General features: G+C 41.9%; 1 protein-coding gene across 2 annotated transcripts in view; it reads right to left on the bottom strand.

The window, feature by feature from the left end:
- slc8a3 (solute carrier family 8 member 3) overlaps positions 1–15328 on the bottom strand; it is a 131951-nt gene that overhangs the window by 18323 nt on the left and 98300 nt on the right. The gene's annotated exons all lie outside the window — the stretch shown is intronic.

Here is a 15328-nt window from a genome sequence, read left to right as displayed (position 1 = left end):
CCAGATGAGAGATGGTGGAGTGGAGCACTGTGCAGATAGCATCCTCTGTCGATCTGTTCGCTCTGTATGCAAACTGAAGTGGGTCAAAGGTGGGTGGGAGGCAGGATGTGATGTGGCGTCGGACCAGTTTCTCGAAGCACTTCATGACCACAGGTGTCAGAGCAACTGGTCTGTAGTCGTTAAGACTGTTGATGGTGGTCTTCTTAGGCACCGGGACGATTGTGGCCGACTTCAGGCATGGTGGAATGAAGGACTGGGACAGTGACTCATTGAAGATCCTGGTGAAGACCCCGGCCAGCTGGTCTGCACATTCTTTGAGGACCCTCCCGGTCACTCCATCAGGTCCAGCGGCCTTCCTTGGATTCACTGCCCTCAGTGTGCACCTCACCTCATGTTCTTGCACCATGAGGCTGGAGCTGTTGCAGTTCAGTGGACGAGCTATGGCTGCTTCATGTCCTTCCACCTCGAAACGTGCGAAGAAGTGGTTTAGCTCCTCCGCTAGCCTAGCGTCGCCCTCTGTTGTCGTGGTGCTGCTAGACTTGAAGTGGGTGAGGTGCTGGAGTCCCTGCCACACCTGCCGCGTGTTGTTCTCGGTGAAGTGATCCTCCACCTTCCTCCTGTAGGCTGTCTTGGCGTCTCTGATGCCTCTCTTCAGGTTGGCTCTGGCTGCGCTGTACTGCACTCCATCTCCCGACCTGAGGGCATCATCGCGTTGCCTCAGCAGTGCCTTGACCTCTTTCGTCATCCAGGGTTTCTGGTTGGAATATACCCGGAGACGTTTGTCAACAGTGACGCTATCCACACAGAAGTTGATGTAGGAGAGCACAGATGAGGTGTACTCCTCTAAGTCCTGGTGTTCAAACACACTCCAATCTGTGCTCTCAAAACAGTAAGTAAAACTGCACAAATGGAACATGGCAAGAGAAGAATATGGAAGAAACAATTTTTTTAGACTCAAACTAAAAAAAGATTAATCAAAGCTGCTGGACTTAATCAGTCACGACTACTTGGTTTGTAATAACTTTACACTGAGTCAATGCATTACAGCTCAGCTGTTTGTTTGTAGCATTAGGTTAATTAGGCTACGTAAGGTCATGACATATAATAAACGAAGGTACCCTACACTAACATTGGGGAACTTTTGTGTGATGCAATGGCCGATTAAAGGGAAAAAAAGGAAAGCAACACGTCTTTAGACTGAGTTTCAAGCTGTGATGTGGAATGAGAGAGTTGAGCTCCAACGAGGTGTGAAGGTGAAAAAGCAGAGCTGAGTTACAGTGGACTGTTGTGCAATGTAACTCCCGGCTATAGGAATGCAGTCACTGGATTGTACGACTTCCCTCTATGCAAACAGGCACTGGCTGACTCAAAATGGAAGTTATGAGTCGAAGGAGCAAGCTAACACACATTTAACTGTTTAGTTAAAAGGATAGCACTCTTAAGACTCATATTATCCTTGGAGAGTATTGTGAACCTTAGGATATATGCAGGTATATACGGAATGTAGTGTCTTATTTTTCAGTCTTCATGGAGTATACCGACGTGTAAACCTCCTCTTATTATGTGCATCACATTCACCACTGTGCTGCAAGTCAATTTCTATTTTCCAATGAAGGAAAAGACATGACCTCTCTTTATTGGCTGTACTCCCTCTATTGGCTACCTTCATTGATTAGGTTAGTTAGGTTCATGCATGAGATATATGCCACTAATGTTGTACTGGTGCTTACTCCTTCTTGTCAAGCAACAGCAGATATGTGACAATATGTAAATACAACTGGGCCAGTTTTGGATCCACTAAATATGACAAAGCACTTGCTACATGTAACAGCAAGTGAAAACCCGCTGCACAAGAATTTAACCAGACTATCGGAGTGTTCCTTGCAACTCAGATGGATGCATCAAGTAATAAGTGTTCAAGATCCCACCTTCTCCGGTTAGCACTGCTACTCAACTTGCACCAAATACATACACATAAACAGGCTCACACATCCCTCACACACAATGCTGGCCTGTGAGAGAAAGGGCATGACAAAGACGGATGTTTCATCTGCCTTTATTATCTTTCAATATGCAGGCTGTGCATTGCGTCTATCATCTTGTTATGTTGTATCTATGTTACTGACGGTGTGGAATCATAGGGGAGTCAGAATGCTGAGTACGTGCCATACTTCATCTTCTGAAGCAGCACAGCAAGACTGAATGAACTGATAATTCAACTGAATGCTGAGTGATTTCACTTGAGCGTCTTGATGGAAGTCTTTCACAGCTGAAAAGTCATGTTTTTAATCTCGCTGAGCTAATTAAAGCTGCAACATGAAACATTTAGACATCAATAGATCTTTAACACATTCACGTTGAGATATTACGGTGATTGCAGTAAACAAATACAATGATTGCCAAGAAAAATTGGCAGACTTTACCAGTCACAACATTGCCATTTTTTTCTAGTTGTATGCTGTGCAAAAGGGAGGTGAGTCTAGTGGGTTTTCTCTAAAGAAAAAAAAAGGCAAAAAATAAGTAGGAACAGTTGGCAGATCTTCATTAAGGAGTGAAAGTTTGATCCCTCCGAACATTTTTATTTTCGGTTAAGGATCTCATAATCTCAGATATGTTACGTAGTAAATTTCTAGTGCTGGTAGGTAGATTCTGGTACTTTTGCAGGAAGCCCAGCTTTATGGTTCTTTACTCAGTTTTTGTCTTTATGATAGTGAAGCTGATTGCTTGCTGTATTTCGACATTAATGACTGACAGAAAATACCACCCTTGGCACAACATTACTAATCAAGTGTATTTCCAAGAACCTTGAGTATCACTTTAAAAAGAAATTGAAAAGAGAATGTAGGCTACTAAGAACAGTCATTCAGTTGTTAGGTTCCATATTTGATTCAATCTACATCTCAAAAACGGCTTGTTGGGCGAGCCTGCAAACCCAAGACAGCCTGCTTGGGGAAACACCAGACATGCTCCTAATCGACCCATATGCTGCATTTCACTTGGGACAGTTTCTAAAATTGAGAAGAATATGATTCTTCTTTCTCTTTCTGCTCCATTCTCTCGTGGTTATCTATTTAGGGACTTTTTCCTTTTATTTATCTGGATTTATCCCCTTTTTTCCCTTATTTCTTTAACTCCTTCTCCCTGTACCTCACTTTCTCTCACTTTTTCAATCTCACAGATTGTCCTTCTCACGTATCCAAATTGTTATTCTATGCCTCAGGTTCTGGTCCATTTAGCCAATGTTAGCCATTTGCAATCTTTACTTGAATTGTGTCTAAAGATCAATGCTTGTATATCTGGTTCTTTGCTTTTGAAAACACAAACTCTGAAGCAGACATTAAGGGAACATAAGCAGATTTCAATAAATTCACAAGAACTGGAATAAAGTGATGAAGAGATACTTTAAAGTTTCTGCCATTCCTGTTCAGTCTGTCGAAACAACCAGTTTGAGTTTCTGTTGGCTGATATGTGGAGGTTCCAACACAACAGGCTGTTTTCCAAAAAAGGAATGTTTTCCATTTTAAGGCAGTCTGCAGCTTTATATACAACAGCATGAACTCCAACTCCAATCTGAGATGCCCAAGAAACTGCTGGTTAAACATAAAAAAGCACCACTTTTAGAAAACCAGCAACGTATTAGAAGCAAGACACTGAACACCAGAAAGCTGCTTTCTCAAATATTACCCTCAACAATGCTAAATTGACTTCATGTTTGAAGCTGCCACAACCAAAATTGAGGCAGAAAGGTTGAAAGGGCCAAATGAGCCTTTCCTATAAACATTTGCACCATCTTGTACGATCAGAGGTGGAAACAGGCCCCTGTTTTTATTGTTGTGAAGAATATGATGACATACTGTATGCTTGTGTTTCGCATTTGTTTTCCAACCATTCCATACACCAACTGCAATGATCTACCAGACTCTGCAAAGGTTTTATGATTAATGGATATGCTCAAAGAACTCAAAGATAAACAAAGCATCGTGGTGAGAGACACAAGTTTGTTTGCAAGAAAACTCCATTAGCCTTCAGTGTATGCACACTCGTTTCTATATTTTGGGTCAGTCAGCTCTTTCGCTTCTGGTGATACTTGATGTCTGTAGATGACTATGGTGTTTTTGATGATGAAAAAGGAGAATGACTTCAGACTGTGTGTTTCAAGCTACATCCACAATTATGAAATGAAGCACTTAATGTTATGCGTTAGCTATGAGTATGATGGACTGGCCACCTGTCCAGCGTACACTCTGCCGCCTGCCCACTGGCAGCAGGGATAGGCTCCAGCAGATATGGAAAACAAATTAATGTTAGACATTCGTTCGTTAGCTGATGTTGGCACAATACAACCGCAGAATGTGGCTGTCCTAAATGTCCTAAAATCCTGCTTAATCTCGGTTTCAAATGAGGATTCAGTGACAGAGAATATAACTATCGGGGCAGCATGCCACAAATCAGTGAAGAAAAGCCAAAAGCCTCACAGTCTGGGCATAATGTAAAGTTAGAATAGAATAGAATAGAATAGAAAAATACTTTATTTATCCCCCAATGGGGGAAATTCAAATTCGTCAAGTAGCTCAACATTTTTTTAAATATTTACAATGATTGAATTAACAACAATAAAACAACAATAATAATTCTACTACTAACTAAATAATAATAAATGACTAAATGGCAAAATAAACAAATAAATAAAAATCAATCAATCAATTTGAGAAGAACTCAGCAGTTACTGTTATGAAGCCTTATGGCTGTGGGAACAAAGGACCTTCTGAACCTCTCAGTCCTGCAGCGCAGAGAGATGAGCCTCTCACTGCAGCTGCTCCTCTGTCCTGTCAGGATGCTGTGGAGAGGATGTTTATTATTCTCCATCACAGAATCTAACTTACTCCTCATCCGTTTCTCCACCACAGCACCGAGAGGGTCCAGCCTTCTGCCTACAACAGAACCAGCCTTTTTCACCAGTTTGTCCAGGCGCCTACAGTTTCTGTCTGTACTGCAACTCCCCCAGCAAACAGCAGCATAGAACAGTGCACTCTCAATGATAGTGTGATAAAACATACACATCATATCACTGCAGACATTGAAGGACCTGAGCCGTCTCAGGAAAAAGAGACGGCTCTGGCCCCTCCTGTACACTGCGTCTATGTTGGCAGACCACTCCAGTTTATTATCGAGCACCACCCCCAGGTATTTGCAGGTCTGAACAGTCTCTATCTCCCCTCCATCAATGCAGACTGACTGGTATGGGGTTTTAGATCTCCTGAGTCCACCACCAGCTCTTTGGTTTTGGTGGTGTTCAGGAGCAAACAGTTCTTTTTGCTCCAATCAGTTAAGGCCTCCACAAGATCCCTGTACTCCTTCTCCTGTCCACCGCGCACACATGCCACAACAGCCGTATCATCAGAATACTTCTGAATGTGGCAGGACTCTGAGTTGTACATGAAGTCTGATGTGTACAGGGTGAAAAGAAAAGGAGCCAAAACAGTACCCTGTGGAGCACCAGTACTGCATTCCAGTGTTCCAGAAACACATTTCCCCATCCTGACATACTGTGGTCTGGCAGACAAATAGTCTATAATCCATGATGTCAGGGAGGGGGCCACACCCATACCAAGCAGCTTGTCTTTTAGTATGGGAGGCCGTATTGTGTTGAAGGCACTGGAGAAGTCAAAGAACATGACTCTCTCACATATGAACCAGGCACATCCAGATAAGCATATGCCCGATGCAACATGTACAGAATCGCGTCTTCCACTCCTATGTGTTTCTGGTAGGCAAACTGGAGGGGATCAAGAGCCTCAGCAACCTGCAATCTCATGCGACGAACAAGAAGTCTCTCCAAGGTCTTCATGATATGAGATGTCAGAGCCACCGGTCTGTAGTCATTCAGCTCCACTGGTTGCCCTAATTTGGGCACCGGTATGAGACAAGAAGTTTTCCACAGTACTGGGACTTTTTCCATCTGAATGCTCATATTGAAGAGCCTCTGAAGAGGGACTGCTAGTTGACCAGCACAGTCCCTCAGAAGCCTTGGAAAGACTCCATCTGGGCCTGAAGCCCTCCCTGGCTTAAGTCTCCTGAGCTCAGCTCCAACCTCCTCTATAGTTACACACAGAGGTTGTAGCGGAGGGATGGCGACAGGAGTGATGTTGCTATCAACCATAGAGATGGGTGTGGGGGTGCAGCTGGACAGAGGAGGGCTAGTGGTGGGAGTTGCTGCAGAGGTGGGAAAAGCCACACTGTCAAACCTGTTGTAATAATGGTTGAAAGTATTGGCTCTGTCCACATCATCTTCTACAGACTGAGAGTTCTTCAGTATGTATCCAGTGATGGTCCTCATGCCCCTCCACACCTCCTTGGTGTTATTGTTCTCCAGCTGTCTCTCCATCTTTTTGTTGTACTCCACCTTAGCTCGACGTAATGTCTTTTTAAGCTCCTGTTGTACACTCCTCCGCCTTTCTCTGTCCCCATTCTGGAACGCCCTCTTTTTCTGGTTCAGGAGGTCTTTGATGTCACTGGTGATCCATGGTTTGTTATTTGGATAGCACCTTACAGTCCTGACTGGAATCACAGTGTCCCTACAGAAGTTAATGTAGTCTGTGATGGTGCTGACCCTCTTGTCCATGTCAATGTCCATTTCATCTTCCTCCAGCAGTACAGCCCAGTCTGTGACATCAAAGCAGTCTCTCAATGCATCACTCGCCTCTGGTGACCACTTCCTGAAAGATCTGGTAGTAACAGGAAGTCTTTGTACACACGGTCTGTATGTGGGTTGTAGATAGACCATGCTGTGATCAGATCTACCCAGTGGTGGAAGAGACACTGTCCTGTAAGCCTCCTTCACGTTAGCATAGAACAGATCTAATGTCTTTTCTCCACGTGTTGGACAGTCCACATACTGTACAAAGCCAGTCAGGCAGGAGGATAGAGAGATGTGGTTGAAATCCCCTGTGATTGCAATGAATGCCTCAGGATGCTGGGTCTGTATCCTAGCAACGGCGTCATGGATGACGTCACACGCCGTTACAGGTGCCGCCCTCGGTGGAATGTAAACAACGATGACGACTGTGTATGGGAACTCTCTGGGCGCATAGAATGCACGGAAACCAACTGACAGCAGTTCGATGTCTGGACAACAAACCCTCTCCTTAACGGTCACATTGCAGGGGTTTACCCATCTCTGATTAAAGAACAGTATAACACCCCCGCCTTTCCGCTTACCGCCGCTCGTACTCAGGTCTCGATCCGCTCGTACGGCTGTGAAGCCGGGTATGTCCACACATGAGTCTGGTGTGTTGTTGTTCAGCCAGGACTCAGACAGACAGATCAAACTGCTTTCTTTATACAGCCGTTGGTTCCGCACAAGCGCCACTAACTCATCACACTTGTTTGGTAGCGAGTTAGCGTTTCCCATAATCACCGAGGGCAGAAAAGGTTTGTACCTCCACCTCCTGTTGTGCCTCTTTGCCTTTAGTTTCTGCATCGTTTTCTGCATCCACGGTACAGCTTTTTAAGCTCGGTCGCAATTGGATGTTTAATTCCGCGTCCAATCCTTGACGGTGCCAACAGTTCTTCTCTTGTGTACACTGCTTTAGTAGTAGTGCACATTGTCAAAAAAATTAATTAAAACAAAAAAGCAGATCAATAAAAACTAATTAAAAATGTTTAGATAGAAACAAAAAATGAAAAATGACAAATAATCATATAAACGATGAGAAAAATTGAGAGCTACACAGACTTGCTGCCGATAAGGTCGGCGCATAGCAACCGAAAAAAAAAAAAAAAAAAAGTTAGCATGCATGTTCAGAGCAGGATAGTTAATGTACTGTAACAGGCTGCAGTTTCTGCATGTGAAATGTCTGAAAACTGACTGCATTTTTGTACTTTCTGGAGTGTGGGCACAAAGGCACACAGCAATGGTTGGCTTGACAAACACAACCACAATATCCACAGAGTGGAACTGACCTGGCTAACATTTTGCAGGAAGAATGTTGCCACTGTTGTGTGCATATGGCCTATTGACACTCACAAATTGCTATTGGGTGGGTCACCCTTTAAATAAGCTGCCATTGCACTTTTTGCCTTTGCTGTCCTCCTGACCTACCATAGTTCACTCTGTATTGTGTGTTTTTTTTCTGATGTAAGGCATATTTGCATGTGGAAATAAATTATGTTTTCTCAGTTCGATTGGATTTCTGGCATACCGTTTCTCAATGCTTACAGAGACCAACTTAATTCTGTTCCACAAACTAAGAAAACATAGTCCTGTTATGTTTAGGAGTAAAATAAATAAACAAAAAAGGGGGCAAACATCACAGTAGGACCACGTCTTCCTTGCCTCCCTCCATTCTGTCTTCATATTTTAACACTGTTTTGATGCATCTTTATGCATTCCCCGTCTCTCCATCTCTCTCTCTCCCCTCTTGCTTCGTCACGCAGAGCTGTGTGGATCAAGTTGAGACTGGCTCCCTCTACTTGTTAACAGCCTTGTTTATTCTGCAGCCGTATCAGCCTCTCTGCCGTGTCAGCAGCTGGCAATTACAGAGCAGATTACCAGTTCTGATAATGCCATCAGACCAAGCCTTTCACACAAATAGGCACACATACACACAAACAAAGAGTCAAGTTCATAAGTTCACTCTACAACGTGTATATGTGTGTGCTGAATCATTATTAAAACTGGCTTTCAGCACAGTGAGAATTTTAAGCTTTGATATTTAGGTAAAAGTATATCAATGCATGAAAGAAATTACTCAATTGCCAACTTGGCAAGGTGTCAAATAGACAGCCTGCAGGACAGGTGAATCTTTTTATCAGTATGTTTAAATGCTCTGTTAAGTCAAGCTAATGTTATAGCTTGACACGGCCATTTAATTAGACTTGTCCTCGACAGTCCTTGTGCCAGTATATAAGCGCGTCTGACTCCACTTCTGTAAGTGGCAATACGCCCAGTACTAATGTTTGATAGTATTGGGCATTTTCCGGTTGACACATTAAGTCATGGATCTAAATGATTGAAACAATATCGCTGGCAGAAAATTAGTACCACATTGGGCTGTAAGTTGGACAGCTTTACAGCTCTGTATGTTTTGGATGTGCTGTATGCTTTTTTTTTTTTTAAACAAATGAGAAGCAGCCTCTCGCTGCTATCTTTGAGAAGGTGAAATTGGACCGTCTTTAGCCACATTCAAGTTGTTTATCATGTTACTTTAGAAGTCGTACAACACCTAACCCTACCATCTAAACCTAAACAGTGGAATTGGATGAGGGCGGGGATGGTTGTGGACAAAGTTTGAAGATTATCAGACATACTTGTAAATTAAATGCACACTAAACGTTGTGGATATTTTCTGTTGTTGCTTCTTCTGTTACATCTTGGACAAAGACCAAGATGGGATCTGTGGAACATGCACTAAATGAGTAGGCAGGTCTAAGGGCCATTGAACATTCACATGGAGCGGTTATCTGGGTGTTGGTCAAACTTTGAAAATTTTGATTTTATATGATTTCAATCAGACTATCATTTTATAAGTATTTTAAAAAGTCTGGTTTTAGTTTAACACAATAATTTGACATTTCTAATGTCACGTAAATTAATTAAGTAAATGTTCGGTGCCCCTCGGTGTGAAAAACACATTTAAGAAACTTTTGATGAACAGTCCTTTCCGTGACATTATTTGTATCAGATGCATTGCCCCAAAGGATACACCTACATCTCCAAGGTGTTTTAACAGCCTAATTAAGTGAAAAAGCTTAAAAATACGAACATGAAAATTTGAGCTTTTTTTCCTATATTTACTGCCCTTTGTGTGTTATTAACTGACAAATAAAAAACATCCATGTTATTTCTGAAAGCATCCTCATTTTTTTGTAGTGCCCAAACCTTTGCAAAGTAATTAATATACACTTATGTCACAAGTTGTCACAAATAAAACATCTGTATTTTTTTTTTTTGTGTTTGGTGATGAAATTTTGATCTCCATAAGAAACAAGCACCCATAAGAAACAAGCACCCATAAAAACAGTTGCTCAGTTTGATGTATTACACCTACTGCACTCATTGATATGACCCTGAGAGCTGATTAACGGTCTTGTTTGGCCTTTACACTGCACACAGACAAAGCCTCAGCTGCCACCATTCGTCCCACTGGTTTTTTTTATAGATGAAATCCTGAAAGACCTCTCATGAGCCCTTAATCTACACTCATCATACACATTAACATCTGCTGAACTATTATCCATTTTCCAGTATGTGCTGCAGTTGAATATTTCATCATGCATATTGTGAATGTTCTTCAAATGAGACAGCATTCAGAAGGCTTGTTCTGAACCACAATATCAATATATACCACACTATTAAAATTAATTATTCAGATTTCACACATTGCAGATGCAAATGCTCTGGAACATTGCAAGAACATTTCAGAACTCAGTGCATGTGCGAAAATCGCTTCAGACTTATCTTTTTCTACCAGCCAAACCTTTCTATTGTGCAAATAATTATTTATAAAAACATTCTTATTAGTTATTTCCTATGTCTTTCTTGTTGCAAAATACCTTTTAAAACATTAAACAAAGTTGCTTTTAGTAAGTATGCTTTTAAAAAGTGACTAAATCTGCGATTCCAAAGTTCTGGGAACCCATCCCCAGTGCTCAACATCTAAATTCTACATTTGTTTTCTCTTGTTCAGGGAAAATTACTCTGAAAAGCACTCTTGAAATTCCAATTGCACTTCAAAGACCAGAGTCTTCACTTATCACACATTGTGTGAGATTCATTCCAAAATCCAGAGGTGGCGTGCTCTTAACAAACAGATTTATAAAAACATGTGCATGCACATCTACAGGTAAAATATCAATTTATAAATCACAGTCCAACAGGAAATGCGATTACTTGCATAAGGATTAAATACTGCTCTCTACACGCCCGCCTATAACCATAACTGTCCATTGCAAAGCACGTCACGAATGCTGATGCACTGTAATGCTCAACAACTAAGAGGAGGACTAAGAACATGAATTTTGTCTGTCACAGACATTGAGGCATTCTGGGACCAGGAAGTATTTGTGGTCCCTGAACACTCGTTCCCTCCTGATTTCATTCATGTTGTTCTCTAATAGCGCCTGTGTACCCGTCATGGTAAATTAGACACCAGTGTAACTACAGTATTTATGTGTCTACTACAGTCAGTCTAATTACTTCCCACCTCATCAAATTCACAATAGAATAATGACCACGAGATATCCTTTGAAAATGGGAGTTTGACAGGTAAACACCAACGATTTACTTAAGATTTGTGAAAATCTTTATCAGTAGGACTCAGCGAGGATATGAAGCTTAGTGATCGTGTGATAACTGCTGGTGGATTTATCTGTAGAGATTGCCAATTTCCACATCTGATATGTTCATGTGTTACAGATGTGATAACAGTCTGTGTTTCCATACAGGTGTGTACTGGGCTTGAAGGAAGTATTCTTTTTTTGACAAGTTGACGCACAATTTTTGACGCTTTAATTACATTTCTGTAAGTATGTATTTTCACCTCTACTCATACTGACCCACATTCATATTGGAGCATGAGTGACCCAATCATTCCTCTCAACTCTTCTGCAAATCCTCAGTAACCTTTGACGCATATTACAGAGCATATAGTAAATAGTCCGAGAGCTTAAACTAGCAAACACAGCAAAACAAGCTCAGACTAACACACATCAAGCTGGCAGAAAAATACTTGACTGGGTATCTTATTCTCAAATGCTCACTTTCCCCTCATTTGCAGTTCTGCCACAGACTCTTGGTACTGATCCCTCTTTTGGGCACATTCTCATTACAAGAGTTAGGTCAAAAAGGTTCAGGTTGTTAAAAACACAGAAGGTAACAGCCAGCCTTAATAGCAAAGCAAAAAACAAGACCAAAAGAGTTTTTAGTTTTTACTTCCCCCCTCTGACTTGTGGTGAATACAGTATGATTTGAACATGAAGTATGGTGGGGCAAGCATGAGGGGGCTGGATATTTCTACTCTGAACTGGGAGTATGACGCAGGAATCCAGGGCAAATCTGTGCTGTTGACCGAAAGAGATATTTTCAAATATAGATAACCACAAAGTGCCATGGTTGTGTTATATAAAAGTTTTTGAGTTGGTTAATTTAAAGGGGAACTCCGGGGCATTTGAAGCGCATTCCCATTGCTAGAGGTTGTCAAATACTGACAGTAGGACACAGACCGGTGCAAATCGGCGCTCCCTGTGTGGCGATTGCGCTGTTTGCGCAGCCTGTCATGCTAGCCAAATACGTGGTGGCTAAGGGGCAAGTGCTAAACCTTCCACGTAAAACAACAACTTGCACACTGCAGAAACGTCACACCACTTTATAAACCATCCGACAATAAAGTCACAAGCCTTACCATCAAAACCATATGCATGGTTCTCACATTACTGGCATGGGGACGTTACAAAACAACTTTCAATTATCTTCTCTAGAAAAACTGCGTTCAAGTATTTAAAACATTACAACAATATTACTGGGCATGTATTGTTGTAATGTTTTATATACTTGAACGCAGTTTTTCTCGAGAAGATAATTGTTTTGTATTTGGGAGTATCGTCCATTGACTCTTTTGGGCTTTCACATGCGCGAGCATACCGACAACCGGTAAGTGACATGCTGTTTATAAAGTTGTTTTGTAACGTCCCCATGCCAGTAATGTGAGAACCATGCATATGATTTTGATGGTAAGGCTTGCGACTTTATTGTCGGATGGTTTATAAAGTGGTGTGACGTTTCTGCAGTGTGCAAGTTGTTGTTTTATGTGGAAGGTTTAGCACTTGCCCCTTATCCACCAGCGCCGATTTGCACCGGTCTGTGTCCTACTGTCAGTATTTGACAACCTCTAGCAATGGGAATGCACTTCAAATGCCCCGGAGTTCCCCTTTAAGACACCAAAATATATGCTCGGAAGTACAATTTTTTTTCTTCCTTTTTTTCATATGTCCTCTTTAAGAATATGACTATTTTCTGGAGGCAGTTGTAAATTGGATAAGCATAAACACTAAGAGAGAACCATAACATGACATATTGGAGATATGACTACACACATGCCATTCACACCTCAACAACACACAAATCAAGAGTCAAATCATCAGTGAACGCCATCCAGCAGGAAACAGATGGGCTTTCATTGCTGGAAGAAAGATGCAAAGGACCTGAGTTTCACCTCCCTAGAGTGCTAGGTGTGTCAGTGCAGAGTAAAGTTGTTTTCTTGGTGGCAAGAGAAGGTCAGCTCTGACAACGACATTAATGAGAGCCCACAAAGATGTCTGGTGCCCTTGCTGGCCCGCTACCAGTATGTTAAGACAAGCCTGCCACTGGCATGGCAGGTAGCAGTGCAGTTCATCCATATCTCCATGATGAGAGAAGCCTCCACACAGCTCTCAGGAACAATTACTGCTCCCCCAGCGTCTCATCACAGATGGTTAGGGCTTTCAAAGCGACCCCCACCCTCATTTCCTCTATCTGTGGCTCATTGCGTCTGCTTCTCTCCACCTCTGAGTCTTTTTTTATGCTCAGACTATTTTTGTTGCTCCCTCCTCTTAGTGTTTCTACAGCCTACTCCTCCTCCACCTTGCCCACTTTCCCTCTCTGTCTCTTCCATCCGGAAATTCAACAGTTCAATTTAAATCCATTACACCTAAGCCCCTGACAGTGTGGCATCCATGGTAACCGTTACTAGACAACAATCTCGCCGTGCCTCTGCCTCCACAGCAGTGCCTGTGAGATGCACTGACGGGATGTGGGGGGTTTTAACGTGAACACTTGTGTCATTGTCTAAGTGACAGGTCCCGTCCTTCAACTGCAACCCCATCAAGCTGGGAAAGAGATCACAACATAAATCAAATCAGACTGACAGAATGAAACCTATTTGTTTAAAGGCAGCAGCGTGATGACTCTAAGCAGGGGGGATGAATCTATTTTCATAACAATACCGCAACCTTCTATTTCCATTTCCTATGCATTGCCACTCCAGTAACCCTCCTATGTGCTGTGCATGATATATTGAGCGTCACGCATCTTACACTAACTACAGTATTGTGCAACACCACAGTAATCACAGCACACTACTGTGGTGTTCTTGTGTTTCAAATACATGGGCCAGATGTGGCCATCAAACAGGCCAGGGGGATCAGGCACCAGGTAGTTCCTTGAGCACCTCCTCTTTTTGCATTTTTCATAGGGGATGGAAATAAAGTAGCGTTGGTTAAGCACGTCGATCAACGCTTAACCAACGCTAGGGTGAGGCGTTTTAAATATACACTGCAGTTGTATTGATTCATGGAGAGTTGGCCAAACAATGTGCATAAAGATGAGGATGGACAGAGAAAATATACAAGGTTATAATCACAATCAAGGATAATTAAAGGGACTGTAATGCAGTGTTTCCTACAATAACACTGCATCACTGAATTAACATTTAATTGCATGTTGACACAATCAATGCTGCTTTGACAGTTAGCTCGGCTCATGCAAAGCAGGAAAAACATGTTTCTTCAATATAATGGAATGACACGGGCAAACAGGACATCTGCCTTTGAAATTTATTGGGAAATGATCGCAATCATTGAAGTTACAAACGGGATTTCCCATGTTAAAGTACCCTCTTTTTATACTATTTTACATTCTGTATTAACTGAAGTAGTTATTTAATGGGTATATTTTCTTATATAGTAGCTGCTGTGCTGGAGTCTGCTCCTCTGTTCTGGACTCAGCTTTCCCATGCACAAAAGATGGAGGAAAGGAAATAAACATATATGTACCACAGCATGACTTTACATCAGTGATATTAGCTCCATTGGTCACACTCTACATGGTTTCAGAGCTGTTTTTGGCTACTAACAAACTGTGGATTTCTCGTTAAAAATGATCATTCTAAATGACAAAGGATTAGGCGTCTTCTATTGTGAAGAGACCCCAGAGAACAAAACATTTGAGACAGAGTTTGTAATAACAGTTAACAGTACAGTGGCAATTTTTATTTATCATTTTTCCTAGAGAAGTCCTCAGTATTTCAGGGAGTGACTGAAAAGGAAGTCATTAGCCCCTTTCACACATGCATTGCTTTCCATTAAACTAGTGGCATCTAAACGTGTGGGTGTCATGTGTAAATTACTCGGGGGGAACAATTTACACATAATTCATGAATCACTTTTATGTATCACTTTTATCCCAAGTGTGAACTGCAGCAGTCACATTAATGGACATGCATTTTGTTTTTGCCCTAGAACTCAAAATATGCCATTCAGTGAGCTGCTCAGATTTGCAGGGCAAACATATGTC

Source organism: Odontesthes bonariensis, chromosome 17 (genome assembly GCF_027942865.1).
Source record: "Odontesthes bonariensis isolate fOdoBon6 chromosome 17, fOdoBon6.hap1, whole genome shotgun sequence".
Lineage (NCBI taxonomy): Eukaryota > Metazoa > Chordata > Actinopteri > Atheriniformes > Atherinopsidae > Odontesthes > Odontesthes bonariensis.
This window is presented reverse-complemented; position numbering and strand designations above follow the sequence as displayed.